The sequence below is a fragment of the Penaeus monodon genome, chromosome 8 (assembly GCF_015228065.2).
Source record: "Penaeus monodon isolate SGIC_2016 chromosome 8, NSTDA_Pmon_1, whole genome shotgun sequence".
NCBI classification, from domain to species: domain Eukaryota; kingdom Metazoa; phylum Arthropoda; class Malacostraca; order Decapoda; family Penaeidae; genus Penaeus; species Penaeus monodon.
Genome location: NC_051393.1, coordinates 52,407,050 through 52,422,049, shown reverse-complemented (window position 1 = coordinate 52,422,049; position 15,000 = coordinate 52,407,050). Strand labels below are relative to the sequence as shown.

At 44.4% G+C, this 15,000-nt stretch overlaps 1 long non-coding RNA gene across 1 annotated transcript; it reads left to right on the top strand.

Moving 5' to 3' along the window:
- The first annotated feature begins 11,989 nt into the window (after positions 1–11,989).
- Positions 11,990–14,584, top strand: LOC119575838. Its single transcript, XR_005229016.1, has 3 exons — positions 11,990–12,095; positions 14,026–14,047; positions 14,466–14,584. It is a non-coding gene; the product is annotated as an uncharacterized LOC119575838 (long non-coding RNA).
- The last annotated feature ends 416 nt before the right edge of the window (positions 14,585–15,000 follow it).

Sequence of the window (15,000 nt, the reverse complement as noted above, 5' to 3'; positions counted from 1 at the left end):
TTCTCTTTCTTTCCTTTTCTCTAACGCACTCTTATGCGCGCGCGCACACACACACACACACACACACACACACACACACACACACACACACACACACACACCCACACACACACACACACACACACACACACACACACACATACACACACACACACACACGCACACACATTCTCTCCCTCCCTCCCACTCGGGTCGATCTCCGCCGGGTCGACAAGCACAGCTCCGACGCGGCAGTTTCTGGGTCAGTAAATATCATAAAGTCTTTAGTAACGACCTCGAATAGGGAGGGAGAGGGGAGGGGGGTGGGAAGGGAGGGTAAAAGAGGGGAGAGGAGGGAGGTGGAGGGAGGAGAGGGAAGGGGAGGGGAGGGGAGGGAAGGGAAGGGGAGGGGGCAACAGTCTCTTACACGCACGCACGATTCTCACTCGTTGGGGGGAAGGGAGGGAGGGGGAGAGGAAGAGAGGGGGGAGAGGGGAGAGGAAGGGAGGGAGAGAAAGAGGGAGAGGAAGAGAGGGGGAGAGGGGAGAGGAAGGGAGGGGGAGAGGAAGAGAGGGGGAGAGGGAGAGGAAGGGAGGGGGGAGAGGGAGAGGGAGAAAAGAAACGAAGGAACGAGAGTAGAAGGGAGATGAAGAGAAAGAGGTGGACAAGGAAAATACTGAGAGAGGGATAAAAGGAGGAGAAAGAGAGAGAAAGGAGTAAATGAGGGGAAGGGAGAAGAGAGGAGAGAAGAAGAGAAGAGAAGAGAGGAGAATGAGAATAAAACAGAGGAGAAAAGAGAAGAGAAGAGAAATAGAAGAAAGGAAAAGAAAAGAAAAGGAGAAACAGAAACAGAGGAAGAAGATATGAAATGAGATAAGAGAGAGAGAAAGGATGAGAGAGAGAGAGAGTGAGAGAGAGAGATAGAGAGAGCGAGAGAGAGGAGAGAGAGAGAAGAGAGAGAGAGCGAAAGAGAGAGAGAGAGAGAGAGAGAGAGAGCGAGAGAGAGAGAGAGAAGAGAGAAGATAGAGAGAAAAAAAAGAGAAAAGAAAACGCAAGAAGAATCTATTTGTTTTGACCTCCGCGAATCCCCCAGACCCTCAACCGCTGCAACACGTGCCTTCTCTCTTTGCAATTTGCGTAATTCCCGGTCTCTGCAACAGATCGGGAGGATGAGAACAGTTCACAGCTGATTTAGAAGAAGCAAGGCGGCCCAAACATCGACGCGGCCAGGAATGCGACGGGAATCGCGAAGGCGGGGGAATTCCAAGCCTCTGTTGCGTCGATTCCAAGAATGATGGGAAAGGAAGAGAGTTCGATTCCATGTGTTCAGTTGAGAGGGAGGGAGGGAGGGAGAGAGGGAGGGAGAGGGAGAGTGGGAGGGAGAGAGGAAGAGGGGGAGGGAGAGGAGGGAGAGGGAGAGGGAGAGTGAGGTAGAGGGAGAGTGAAGAGAGAGAGAGAGAAGGAGAGGGAGAGGGAGGAGGTGGGGGAGAAAGAAAGAGAGAAATAAAGAATGAGAGAGAAAGAGAGGGAGTGAGAAGTTGAGGGGAGGGAAAGAGAGAAAGAATTAAAGAGAGAGAGAGAGAGAGAAGAGAGAGAGAGAGAAGAGAGAAAGCGAGAATGAGGAGGGGGAGGCTGAGAGAGAGATAGAGATAGAGACAGAGATAGAGGTAGAGATAGAGAGATAGACAGACACACACACACACACACACAAAAAAAATATATATATATATTCAACCAGCCGTTTTTTTTCTCTCTCCCTTTTTTGAATATTGAGTATTGATAAGGCTTGATGACAATGTTTCTCGGTAAAGGAATTCGAACTTACGAATAGCCTTGAATGAATTATTAAGTTTACCTTGAATGAAACGTTGCTCTGGGTTTGAAAAGGGTTGCCGTGGTTATTAATATTGGTGTATTTTATTATTGTTGTTGTTGTTATTATCATTATTATTATTGTTGTCTTGTTGTTATTGCCATTATTATGTTTGTCATATTTTATTGTTATTGCTGTTATTGTTGTTTTATTGTTAATACTATTATTGGTATTAGTATTAGTATTATCATCATCATCATTATCATTATTGTTATTATTGCTATTATTATTATTACTATCATCACCACCTTCCCTATCCTTAATGCTATGAATTTCACCATGGATACTATCATCAATATGAGTAGAATGATGACGTTAACTGACGTTAAAAAGTCAGTTACGATAATAGTATCCGTTGTAGTAGTAGTAGCAGTAACTATAGTACTAGTAGTAGTAATAGTAGTAGCAGTAACTATAGTACTAGTAGTAGTAGTAGTTGTTGTAATAGTAGTAGTAGTAGTAATAGTAGTAGTAGTTACCATAGTAGTAGTGACCGTAGTAATAGCAGCAGCTAAGTAATGTACCTGCTATACACACTGCAGCTTATATCTGCCTGCACGCAAGGAGAGAGAGTGGAAAAGCCCCTGAGTGAGTGAGGGAGCGAATGAGTGAGTGAGTGAGTGAGGGAGGGAGGGAGGAAAAGCCCCTGAGTGAGTGAGGGAGTGCAGTGAGTGAGGGAGGGAGGGAGGAAAAGCCCCTGAGTGAGGTGATGAGTGAGTGAGTGAGGGAGGTAGGGAGTGGTGAGGAGGGATTGAGTTGAGGGAGGGAGGGAGGGAGTTGAGGGAGGGAGTGAGTGAGCGGGGGGAGGGAGGGAGGAACAAGCCCCTGAGTGAGTGGCGGGAGTGAGTGAGTGAGGAGGGAAGGGAGTGATGTGAGGGAGGGATTGAGTGAGGGGGAGGATGGAAGCCCCTGAGTGGTAGGGAGGGAGGGAGTGAGTGAGTGGAGGGAGGAAGGGAAGGAAAAGCCCCTGAGTGAGTGAGGGAGGGCGGGAGTTGATTAGGGAGGGATATGAGTGATGGAGGGAGGGAGGAAAGCCCGCTGATGAGTGAGGGAGTGAGTGAGGGGAGGGAGGAGGAGTGAATGAGGGAGGATTGAGTGCGGGAGGGAGGAGAGGAAAAAGCCCCTGAGGTGATGAGGGAGTGAGTGAGTGAGGGAGGAGGGAGGGGTGGGGAAGGGATATGAGTTAGGGAGGGAGGGGAGGATGGATTGAGTGAGGGAGTCTTGAGTGAGAGGAGGAGGGGGAAAAGCCCTGAGTGAGTGAGGGAGGGAGGGAGGAAAAGCCCCTGAGTGAGTGAGTGAGTGAGGCAAGGAGTCCATTCCACTCATGAGGACAAACTCATCGATTTTTTTTTTCTGCTCCTGGTTCTTCGTACCGTAATCTGCTGGGGAGGGAGAGGGGAAGGGGGAGGGAGAGGGAGGGGGAGAGGGAGGGGAGGGGAGGGGAGGGAGTTAGAGAGTAGATAGTAGAGATGAGAGGATAGAGGGAGGGTGGGAGAGAGAGAGAGAGAGAGAGAGAGAGAGAGAGAGAGAGAGAGAGAGAGAGAGAGAAAAGAGAGAAAGAGAGAAAGAAAGAGGAAGGGAGGGAGGGCGAGAGAAAGACAGAGAGAGATAGAGAGAGACATTGAGAGAACAATATTATTAGGGAAATCAATAAACAAATGAATAACAAAAATATAAGCAGAAAAAAATGACAACGAAAAAAAACACAAAAAAATAACTAGATGAATAAACAGATGAAAGCAGACACAAAGACGGGATAAAGGCAGGAAGAGAGAAAAAAAACGACAAGAAGCGAACGTCGCGCTAAATAATAAAACTCGAGGGAAAGGTTGAGGTCGATAACCACGGCGGGCATGGCACGGGCAGCGCCTTCGGGGTCGAGGGGGACTTGCGAGGCTCGAGGATGAGTTGCGAGGTTCGAGGATGAGGTTCAGGGGTGAGTTGTGGGGTTCGAGGATGAGGTTCGGTTGTGACTTGCGAGGGTCGAGGATGAGTTGCGAGGTTCGAGGATGAGGTTCAGGGGTGAATTATGAGGTTCCAGCATGAGTTGCGTGGGTCGAGGATGAGGTTTAGGAGTTGTGAGGTTCGAGGATGAGTTAAGAGGTTCTGGCGTGAGTTAGGACGAGTTGGGAGCTCCGAGGATGACTTGCGGGGCTATATTATGAGGGTGTGAGTGATGTTCTATTATGAGGTTCAGTCATGGGTAATGAGGCCAAATCATGAGGTTCAATTATGGGGGTGTGAGTCATGCAGTTCAGTCATGAGGATATGAGTCGTGAGGCTAAGTCATGAGGTCATGAGGTTAAATCGTGAGGTGAGTCTTGAGGTTAAATCATGAGGGTGTGAGTCATGAGGTTCATTTATAAGGGTATGAGTTATGAGGTTTAGTAGTGAGGATGTGTTATGAGGATATGAGTCGCGAGTCATGGGCTATGAGGCTAAATCATTAGGGTGTGCGTTATGAGGTTGCGAGGGTGTGACTCTTGTGTTTCATTTATGAGGATATGAGTCATGAGGTTCGGCCGTGAAGATGTGAGTCATGAGGTCGAATCATATGCAAAATCATGAGGATGTGACTCATTTGGATGGATTAGTCATGGGGAAGTCATGAGTAGAACCGTGAAGTTGAATCATGAGAATGTATCATGAGGATCAATCATGAGGATCAATCATGAGGTTACGTGTCGATCATCAGCGCCATGAGGCTGATCATGAGTATTTGCGTGCGTGATTCATGAGGTTAAACCTTGAGATTTGAATCGTAGGGAGATGTAAAGCACGCGAGATCATGAGGCTGAGTCACGAAAAATGCCATGAGGTGAGGTCATGCCAAATGCCATGAGGAAGTGGGGCAACGAGCAAGTCATGAGGCGGTGACAGAACAGGAGTTTCATGGCGTTTTGTCATGCGCCGGCGCTTGTGACATGCGGGTCCTTTGTGAGGCTTTGCATGATACTGTCATGAGGTTTGCTGTTGGCGGTTCTACGGTGGAGGGTCGGGTCATGAGGCTGTGGTGAGAAATGAGGAATCAGAGAGAATGTTAAAGGTATTTGGCTTTTTTTTTTCTCTTTCTTTTTCTGTTTCTCTCTCTCTCTCTCTCTCTCCTTCTTCTTCTTCTTCTTCTTCTTCTTCTTCTTCTTCTTCTTCTTCTTCTTCTCCTCTCTCTCTCCCTCTCTCTCTCTCTCCTCAGTCTCTCTCTCTCTCTCTCTCTCCGTCTCGTCCTCTCTCTCTCTCTCGCTCTCTCTCTCTCTCTCTCCCTCTCTCTCTCTCTCCGTCTCTCTCTCTATCTCTCTCCCATTCTCTCTCTCCCTCCCCCCCCCCCTTCTCTCTCTTCTCTCTTCTCTCTCTCTCTTCTCTCTCTCCTATCATTCTCTCTCATCATTCTCTCTCTCTCATCTCTCTTCTCGCTTTCTCTCTCCCTCCGGCCTTCCCTCCTCACTCATCTCCTCTTCACTCTCTCTCTTTCTCTCTCTCTCTCTCTCCTCTCCTCGTCTCTCTCTCTCTCCCCCCCTCTCCCTCTCCCTCCGCTCACTCTCTCTCTCTCTCTTCTCTCTCCCTCTTCTTCTCTCTCCCCTCTCTCTCTCATCGTCTCCCATCCTCTCTCTCTCTCTCTCTCTCTCTCTCTCTCCCTCTCATCTCTCATCCTCTCTCTCTCTCATCTCTCTTCTCCCTCTCTCTCCTCTGTCTCTCCTCTCTCTCTCTCTCTCTCTCTCTCTCTCTCTCTCTCTCTCTTCTATTATCAACAGAATTGTAAGGGATGATTAAAGTGGTGCTAAAAATTATATTAGATGTATTAATGATATTATTGATAGCAGTCATACAAATGGTAATGATAATGATAATGATAATGATAATGATAATGATGATATTTCTTAGAACGATAGTTACATGATTTTCAATATCGATTTTGCAGATGATAGTAGTGATAAGGATAGTTGCAGCAATGTTAGTGATGATAATCTTGATAGAAATTGTATTAATCATAACAGTTGATGAAAACAAAATTGGTGATGATGATAAAGATGATAATAGCGATAAAGATAATGATGATAGTAATAATAGGAAATGTGATGATAATAATGATAATAGTAAGAATAGTAATAATAATGATAGTAGTGATAATAATAATAAGAGTGATAATGATAATGATAGTGATAATGATAGTAAAAATAAGAAATGTGATAAAGATAATAATAATGATAATAGTAATGACAATAACGACAATAATAATAGCAACAATGATAAGAATTATAATAATAACAATAATAACAGTAATAAAAACACCAACAAGAGAATAGATAAATGCATAATAAAGACAGAGATAAGAACAGAGGGATTGCTAGAAGCGGCCTGAAGCGAAGTGGCATTTCCCGGAACCCAAAAAGTCACGTTTATTTCGCCGGGAGGGAAAACGTTTTTTTGTTGTTTGTTATGCTTTTTGTTGTTTCTTTTTGCTTTTCTTTTTTATTGTTGTTATTGTTATTGCTGTTGTTGTTATTGTTGTTGTTACTGTTGTTATTACAGTGATCATTATCATTATTATTATTTTTTTTTATTAATTTATTATCATTATCTTTTATCGTCATCACTTTATTATTTATTATTATTATTATTATTATTATTATTATTATTATTATTAACTTTTACTGTTACTATTGATATTATCTTTTTTATCATTGCTGTTGAGTCTCTGCTGCAATTTCGTCGTTAAGCTGTTACCTTTATCACTGTAATCATCGTCTCGGTTCTCACATTTAAATGTTCTTTTGTTATCAGTTCTAGGTGATTTTGTACTCTCTCTCTCTCTCTCTCTCTCTCTCTCTTTCTCTCTTTGTCTCTCCCTCCCTCCCTCCCTCCTTCTCCCTTCCTCCCACCCCCCTCCCCCCTACCCCCTCCCCCACCTCCCCCCCCCCCCCCTCCTACCCCCCCCCCTCCCTCCCACTCCTCCCCCCTCCCTCCCACTCCCCCTCCCCCTCCCACCCCCCTTCCCCCCCTCCCACCACTCCCCTCCCCCCTTTCCCCTCCTTCTCCCCCTCCCACTCCCTCCCTCCTTCTCCCTCCCACTACCTCCCACCCTCACAGTCAGAATCTCCCCCGATCTCATTCCCTCATGTTTTATGGTCCCCGCGGAGAGCTGAACCGGCTGTCGAAATGCCAACGTTATTTTTAGGAAAAGAATTATATAAATGTCATCGATTTTCTTTGCTCCGGCCGCTGCAGTTTGTATTCCCGACTGCAAGCGCGATCTATTGCAACACTGCTCGTCCGGGGAGCTTGCAATAATTCCAGCTGCAAAGGAAGGTGGGGAGGGGGTCGTTTCGCAGGAACAGCTGATGTTTTAATAAGCACGAGGAGAGTTGGGGATAGAAGACGGAGGAAGGAGAGGGAGGGAAGGAGAGAGAGAGAGGGAGGGGGGGGGGGGGGGAGGAGAAAGAGAGAGAGGGGAAGGAGAGAAAGAGAGAGGGGGGGAATGGCAGAAAGAGAGAGGGGGGGGAAAGGGCAGAAAGAGAGAGGGGGGGAAGGGCAGAGAGAGAGAAGGGGAGAGAGAGGGAAGGGGAGAGAGAGGGAAGGAAAAGAGGGGAAAGAGGAGAAAAGAAAGGGGAAGAAAGGGGAAAAGAGAGAGAGAGGAGGAGAGAGAGGGGAGGAGAAAAGAAAAGAAGAGAGAGGGAAGAGAAGGGGAAAGAGAACGAAGAGAAGGGGAGAGAGAAAGGAAGGGGGAAAAGGAAAAAAAATAAGAAGAGATAAAAGGGGGGGAAAAAATTTTTTGGGGGGAAAAAAAGAAAAAAATGGGAAAAAAAAAAAAAAAAGGGGGGGAAAAAAGGAAAAAAAGGGGGGGAAAAAAGGGGGGGGAAAAAAAAAAGGGGGGGGGGGGGGGGGGAAAAAAAAAAAAACAAAACCAAAAAAAGGGGGGGGGGTTTTTTTTTAAAAAAAAAACGGGGGGGTTTTTGGGGAAAAAAAGGGGGGTTTTTTTGGGGGGGAAAACCCCCCCCCGGGGAAATTTCCTTCCCTTCCCCTTTTTCGTCCTTTTCAAAATCGCTAATTGTGACTGGTGGCGGCGAAGGCCCTGGGAGGGGCAATAAAAATCGGGGAAAAGCAGAGAAAAAAAAAAAAAACGGGGAGAGAGAAGAAAAAAAAAAGGAAGGGGGAAAAAAAAGAATGAGAATGAGAGGGGGAAAGAACAAAGAAAGGAAGCGAATAAAGGGAACTAGAAAGAGAAAGAAGATGAAGAAACAGTAGAAATTGAATAAAATGTGTATAATTTATAATGCAGGAAACGTTTCAGTTGGTGTAATAATAATAATGATATTAATATTAATAGATAAAAAATATAAAGAGAAATAAACAATAATAAGGGTTATTTTTATAATAAAAATATATTATGAATAATAATAATGATAAAGATGATGTAAGATAAAAATTTTAAAAATAATGGATGATAAAAGATAAAATAAAGTGATAGTGATAAAAAATGAAAATTAATAATAATAATTATAAAAAAAAAATATAATTTTAAGATATAATAATTAATAAAATTCTTATTATTATAGAATGATGATAGAAAAACTAAAAAATTAATGATAAAAAAAAAATGTAGTATAAAAAAATTCCATCTTCTGTACCAAGTCTCGCGGAGACATAAGAAATCCCATGCTGTTGTTTCCGCAGCTTGTTATTTTATTAATGCGACACGTAAGGACAGCTCGTTATAGACCTTAGTATAGGGTCGAGTCCTTCATTTATCAGTATGAAGTCTTTAGAAGGGTCTGTGTAACTTATTGTATATTCATAGGGAGGGAGTGTCGCTGTAGCCTCGCCCCGTACTTTAGTGGATTCTGGAGGGGAAAAAAACATGCCTTGATTCTCCATAACTGATCAGATACCATGTCTTCAGTCATCCATATCTTCCATGTCAGTATTCATAGGTAAAACTGCAAACGAAGCATTGTGAAACCTAATAACCATGTGGTCATAGGTGCTGTTAGCTTAATAACTGTGGCCACGTGGTCATAGGTGTTGTTAACTTAACAGCTGTGGCCACGTGGTCATAGGTGCTGTTAACTTAACAGCTGTGGCCACGTGGTCACAGGTACTAATTACAACTGTGGCCATCTGGTCATAGGTGCTATTAACTTCATAACTGTGGCCATGTTGTCATAGATGCTATTAACTTAACAACCGTGGCCCCGTGATCATAGATAATATTAAGCTAATAATCATTCACAGAATTGAAGTACACCTTTGAAATCCTAACAAACTTAGGAAACGCAACACTGGAATGACAGGATAAATAAACCAGTGTAAAGAATGTCATTTGCTTCCAAACCCCTACAGCTGGACCTGGTGTTGTTAGGCGACCACAGTTCCAATACTTATCTCTGTATCCATCTCTAATAACATAATCTTTTAAGACATTTTCATTCGCTTTTTTTTTCTCTTTTTAACTGGGCTGCTACACTTACAGAGATCTTTACACATCCATTTGTATGTCTTGATTTATCATGTGTAGAGGTGTCTATGTATCTTATCTCATATATCATGTTCCATGTGTCCTATCTTATCTTATGTATCTTATTTATGTATTATCATTATATATCCATACTTATTCGTCTTTTCGTATTTCTATAGATGTGTTTATGTATTATGTAGACGTCTGTCTGTAGGATACGTAGACTTCTTTATGTATTATACATAAACGCCATTATGTATCATAAGTGGATTTCATTACAGATAATAAGTAGATGTCTTTATGTATCATATATGTATCCACATGTAAACCTCCTTATCTATCATACGTAGACTCTTTTTTTATTCATTTTTACATATACGTCATTATGTATCCCAAATTAGATGTCTTTATATATATATATCTTTACGTAACGTCTTTGTGTCATACGTAGACATATGTATCACACATGCCTTTATGTATCCAGATGTAGAACGTCTTTATATATCCATACGTATACATCTTTATGTATGATACATAGACCTCTTTGTGTACCATACACAGACCTCTTTACGTATCATACGTAGAGGATCTTATATGCTTCACGAACACAACTTTATATCCAAATGTAATCGTCTTTATGTATGATATATGGAAGCCTTTACGTATCATGAATAGAAGCCTCTAAATATCCTTACGTAAAACGCCCTTATGTGCCATACGTAGGTGGGGTTTAAGATGTGTAGGGGCCCCCATAGCCGTGATGTAACCCCGTCCGCCTTTGCCTTCCGCATGATACGTTGGTGGGGTTTAGGACATGTACAGACCCCTATAGCCGTGATGTAACCCCCTTTGCCTTTGCCTTTGCCTTTGCCTTTGCCTTCCGCATGATACATAGGTAAGGTTTAGGACATGTAGGGACCCCCATAGCCGTGATGTAACCCCCCCCCCCCCTCTGCCTTTGCCTTCCGCATGATACGTAGATAAGGTTTAGGACATGTAGGGACCTCCATAGCCGTGATGTAACCCCCTCTGCCTTTGCCTTCCGCATGATAAGTTGGTGGGGTTTAAGACGTGTAGGGACCCCCATAGCCGTGATGTAACCCCCTCCGCCTCCGCCTTCCGCAGTGCGTGGTGGCCATGGAGAACAACATGACGTGCTCGCTGCTGAACCCGGACGACAAGAACGCGCCCCCGAAGTCGTTCGCCTTCGACGGCGCCTACTTCACCGACAGCACCACCGAGGGCATCTACGGCGACGTCGCCTTCCCGCTCGTCGAGGTTGGGCGGAGGCGTGGCTCGCGGCCGCAGGCGCTCGTGTGCACGCGCTTAGACGCACACGCGCACATGCAGGCGCTTAGACGCACACGCGCACACGCACATATGCAGGCGCTTAGACGCACACGCACACACGCACATATGCATACGCTTAGACGCACACACACGCACGCACACATGCATGCGCTTAGACGCACACGCACACACGCACACGCACATATGCATGCGCTTCGACGCACACACACATACACACACACACATATATATGTGTATATATGTATATATATATATAGAAATATATATATATGTATAGAGAAATATATATATATATATATATATATATATATATATATATATATATATATTAAAATATTATATATAAAATATAAAACGTAACATGTTATACACACTCGCAAGAAAGCACATTCACAAGACACGCATATACACGCGATCTCGCGCACGCACGCACGCACGCACACACACACACACACACACACACACACACACACACACACACACACACACACACACACACACACACACACACACACACACACACACACAACAACGCGCGCGCCGCGCCTATTATATATCTATATCTATGTGTGTATATTATATAATATATATATATAAAATATATATTATATATATATATATATTATATATATATATAATATTATATTTTATATATATGTTATATATAAAACACATAAAACGAAAACACACATTCTGCTTACCCCCCCTTTTATGCAGTTATTTGTTATTCTTGGTCTTCCGCCAAATCCTACCTGGGTTCGCAGGGGAAAGTTCGTGTGTTTTCATGCTGATTCGCGAACAAAGCATGAGCAATAAGTTTAAATTCGGGTTTTCCCTTTTTTTTGCGAATATAATGTTATAAAATTTAATGAAAGTTTATTACATTTTAACAGGTTCAAAATCGAAAAAAAATTTTTCAGAATATGAACAAAATATTGTTATTGATCTGAGCAAAATATTTCAAAATGTATCGAAATCTAATTCAAAGTATTTGAAAATCTGAACAGAATGTTAAAACATATTGAAAGATTGATTTATTTTTTTGATTAAGAATTTTTCAGAAAATCGAACAAAACAGTTCAAAATCCCTCCCCCTCACGCAAAAAAAAATAAATAAATAAAAATCAAGCCCCCCAAAAAACATTTCAACCCCCAAACCCCCCCCCCCCCAAAAAAAAAACACCCCCACCCCCACCCCCCCCCCCCAACCCAAAAAAAAAAAAAAAAAAAAAGGAAATCCAAACACGAGCCAAATGATCCAAACCTAAACCAACATTAACCACGCTAATAATAACCAAGATCGAGTATTCTCTCGCTCTTTATAACCCCACCTAAAGACGCCAACGAGCGGGTGTCCCCCCCCGGGGGCAGAGTTGGGTAGGGCTACAACGGCACGGTGTTTGCGTACGGGCAGACGGGATGCGGGAAGTCCTTCACGATGCAGGGCGTCGCGGACCCCCCGACTCAGCGAGGGATTATACCCAGGTGAGCCTCTCCTTTTCTCCCGTTTGTGCCTCTCCTTTCTCCCGTTTGGGCCCCCCCCTCCTTTTTTCCTGTTTTTTTTCCTTTCCTTTCTCCCGTTTTTTGCCTCTCCTTTCTTTCCCGTTTTGTGCCTCTCCTTTTTTTCCCCTTTGTGCCTCCTCCTTTCTCCTTTTGTGCCCCCTCCTTTTCCGTTTGTGCCTCTCCTTTTTTTCCTGTTTGTGCTCTCCCTTTCTCCCTTTTGTGCCTCTTCCCCTTTTTCCCGTTTGTGCCTCTTTCCCTTTTCCCCCCTGTTTGGGCCCCTTTCCCTTTTTCCTGTTTTTGCCTCTCCTTTTCCTTTTTTTTTTCCTTTCTCCTGTTTTTTGCCCCTCCTTTCTCCTGTTTGTGCCTCCTTTCCCCGTTTGTGCCTCTCCTTTCTCCCCTTTGTGCCCCTCCTTTCTCCTGTTTTTGCCTCTCCTTTCTCCTTTTTGTGCCTCTCCTTTCTCCTGTTTGTGCCTCTCCTTTCTCCTGTTTGTGCCTCTCCTTTCTCCTGTTTGTGCCTCTCCTTTTTTCCCGTTTGTGCCTCTCCCTTTCTCCTTGTTTGTGCCTCTCCTTTCTCCCCCGTTTTTGCCCCCTCCTTTCTCCCGTTTTGTGCCTCCCTTTCCCCCCCTTTTTTTGTGCCTCTCCTTTCTCCGTTTGTGCCTCTCCTTTCTCCCTGTTTGTGCCTCTCCTTTCTCCCGTTTGTGCCTCTCCTTTCTCCTGTTTGGTATTAGTCTTAGGTCTCTTGGTCTTCTCCGTGTTCCTTGTATTCTTGTGTTCGCGTTTCTTGTTGGTCCTCCCCCTCTCTTTCTTCTACCTTTTTTTTTTTTTCCCCCCCATTCCTTCCCCCCCTGTTCCCTTTTCCCTCACTTCCCCCCATGGGCTTCCCTTTTTTTCCTCTTCCCTTTTCCCCTTTTCCCCCCCCCTCTTTTTTCCCCCCCCATCCCTTCCCCCATAATCTTCTCAGTCTCAGTATCTCACTCCATTTATTTATCTAATCCATTCGCCATGCCCCTCCTTCTCACTTTCCATCACGTCCTCACTCCCGGGCTCGCCCTAAAAACGTGAAGCCCCAAAACCCTTTTCTTTTCTTTCTTTTGATTCCCCTTTCTCCCCCTCCTCATTCCCATATTCTCAGTCCCGATTTTTTTTATTCCCCTTAAACCCCTTTTTGCCCTCTTACTCTCCTTTTTCCTCCCTCTTCTCTCTTCCCCCCATCCCTCTTATCTCATTCTTTTTGCCCCTCTTTTTTTTCCCCTCCCTTTCAGAGCATTCGAACACATATTGAGGTATTAGACGGGTTACCCTTTTTCCTACTCTTAATCGTCCTCATACTCTCATACCCATTGCATTTCGATGAATTCGCAATAACATTTATTATACGTACGTCCGCTTAGTCTTCTTCATATTCCTCTTATTTTTAATTCACATTCTCACTCCCCCCCCCCCCCGCCCTCTTTCTAACACATTCGAAGAGCGTTCGAACAAATCTTCGAGGTGATCCAGACGACGGAAAACATGAAATCACTCTTTTTTTTTTTTTCCTTAAACCACAAACTTCCCCCCCAATCGTCCTTTTAAAATTCTTTGCCTTTCTCTTAGCCCTCTCCCTATCCCTCTTATTTAAATTTACCCCTCCTATCTTTTATTCACGTTCTCTCTTTCCCGACCGAGCGTTCGAACACACCTTCGAGATGATCCAGACGACGGAAAACATGAAATTATCCTTTTCCTTTGCGCCCTTTACATTACTCTATATTCTCAGTCACATCACTTGCTTACACAAGCTTACTCTTAATTGCCCTGGAAAGTCCTCTTGCTCTCATTACATTTCGATATATTCCCAATCACATCGCTTTCTCTTAGTCCTCTCTCTATCCCTCCTATCTTTCATTCGCGTTCTCTCTTCCCCCGACAGAGCGTTCGAGCACATCTTCGAGGTGATCCAGACGACGGAAATCATGAAATCACTCTTTCCCTTAACCACAAACCTTACACTTGAGTCCTCTTCTTCTCGTTATATTTGGATATATTCCCAATCACATCGCTTTCTTTTAGTCCTCTCCCTATCCCTTTTATTCAAATTTGCCCCTCCATATCTTTCACTCACATTCTCCCCTTTCCCCCCAAGAGGTTTTTGAGCCATCTTCGAGGTGATCCGACGCGGAAAAAAATAAATCGCTTTTTTTTTTCCTTAACCACAAGCTTACACTTAATCGTTCTTTTAAAGTCCTCTTCCTCCCTTTACATTTCGATATATTCCCAATCACACAACTTCCTCTTAGTCTTCTCCCCATCCCTCCTATCTTTTTTTTTCACTTCTCCCTTTTCCCCACGGCGTTCGAGCACATCTTCGAGGTGATCCAGACGACGGAAAACATGAAGTTCCTGGTGCTGGCGTCGTACCTCGAGATTTACAACGAGGAGATTCGCGACCTCCTCGGCACCGACGCCAAGAAGAAAACTGCCTCAAGGAGCCCCGGGTAAGGGGGTCTCTCCAGGGGGAGTCGGGGGGGGGAGGGGGAGGGGGGGGAAGGAGGAGGAGGAGGAGGGGGAGGAGGAGGAGGAGGGAGGGAGGGAGGGAGGGAGGGAGGAAGGAAGGAGGTGGAAGGAGAAGGAGATAAAAGGAGGAAGGAGGAATATGGAGGAAAGGGGTAGGGAGATGGTGAGGAATTAGAATGAGGAATTGGGGAAGGAAGGCTGTGAGGAACTGAGGAGGAGGGGGAGGAGGGGAAGAACAAGAGGAGGGGAAGGGTGGGAAAAAAAAAGGGAAAGGGGAAAAGGGGAAGAAAAAGAAGGGAGAGGGGAAAAAGAAGAGGAGAAGGGGATGAGAGTGGCTAAATGAATGACAGTAAGTCCGTGGGAATAAGGGGAAAAACGGGGGAAAAAGAAG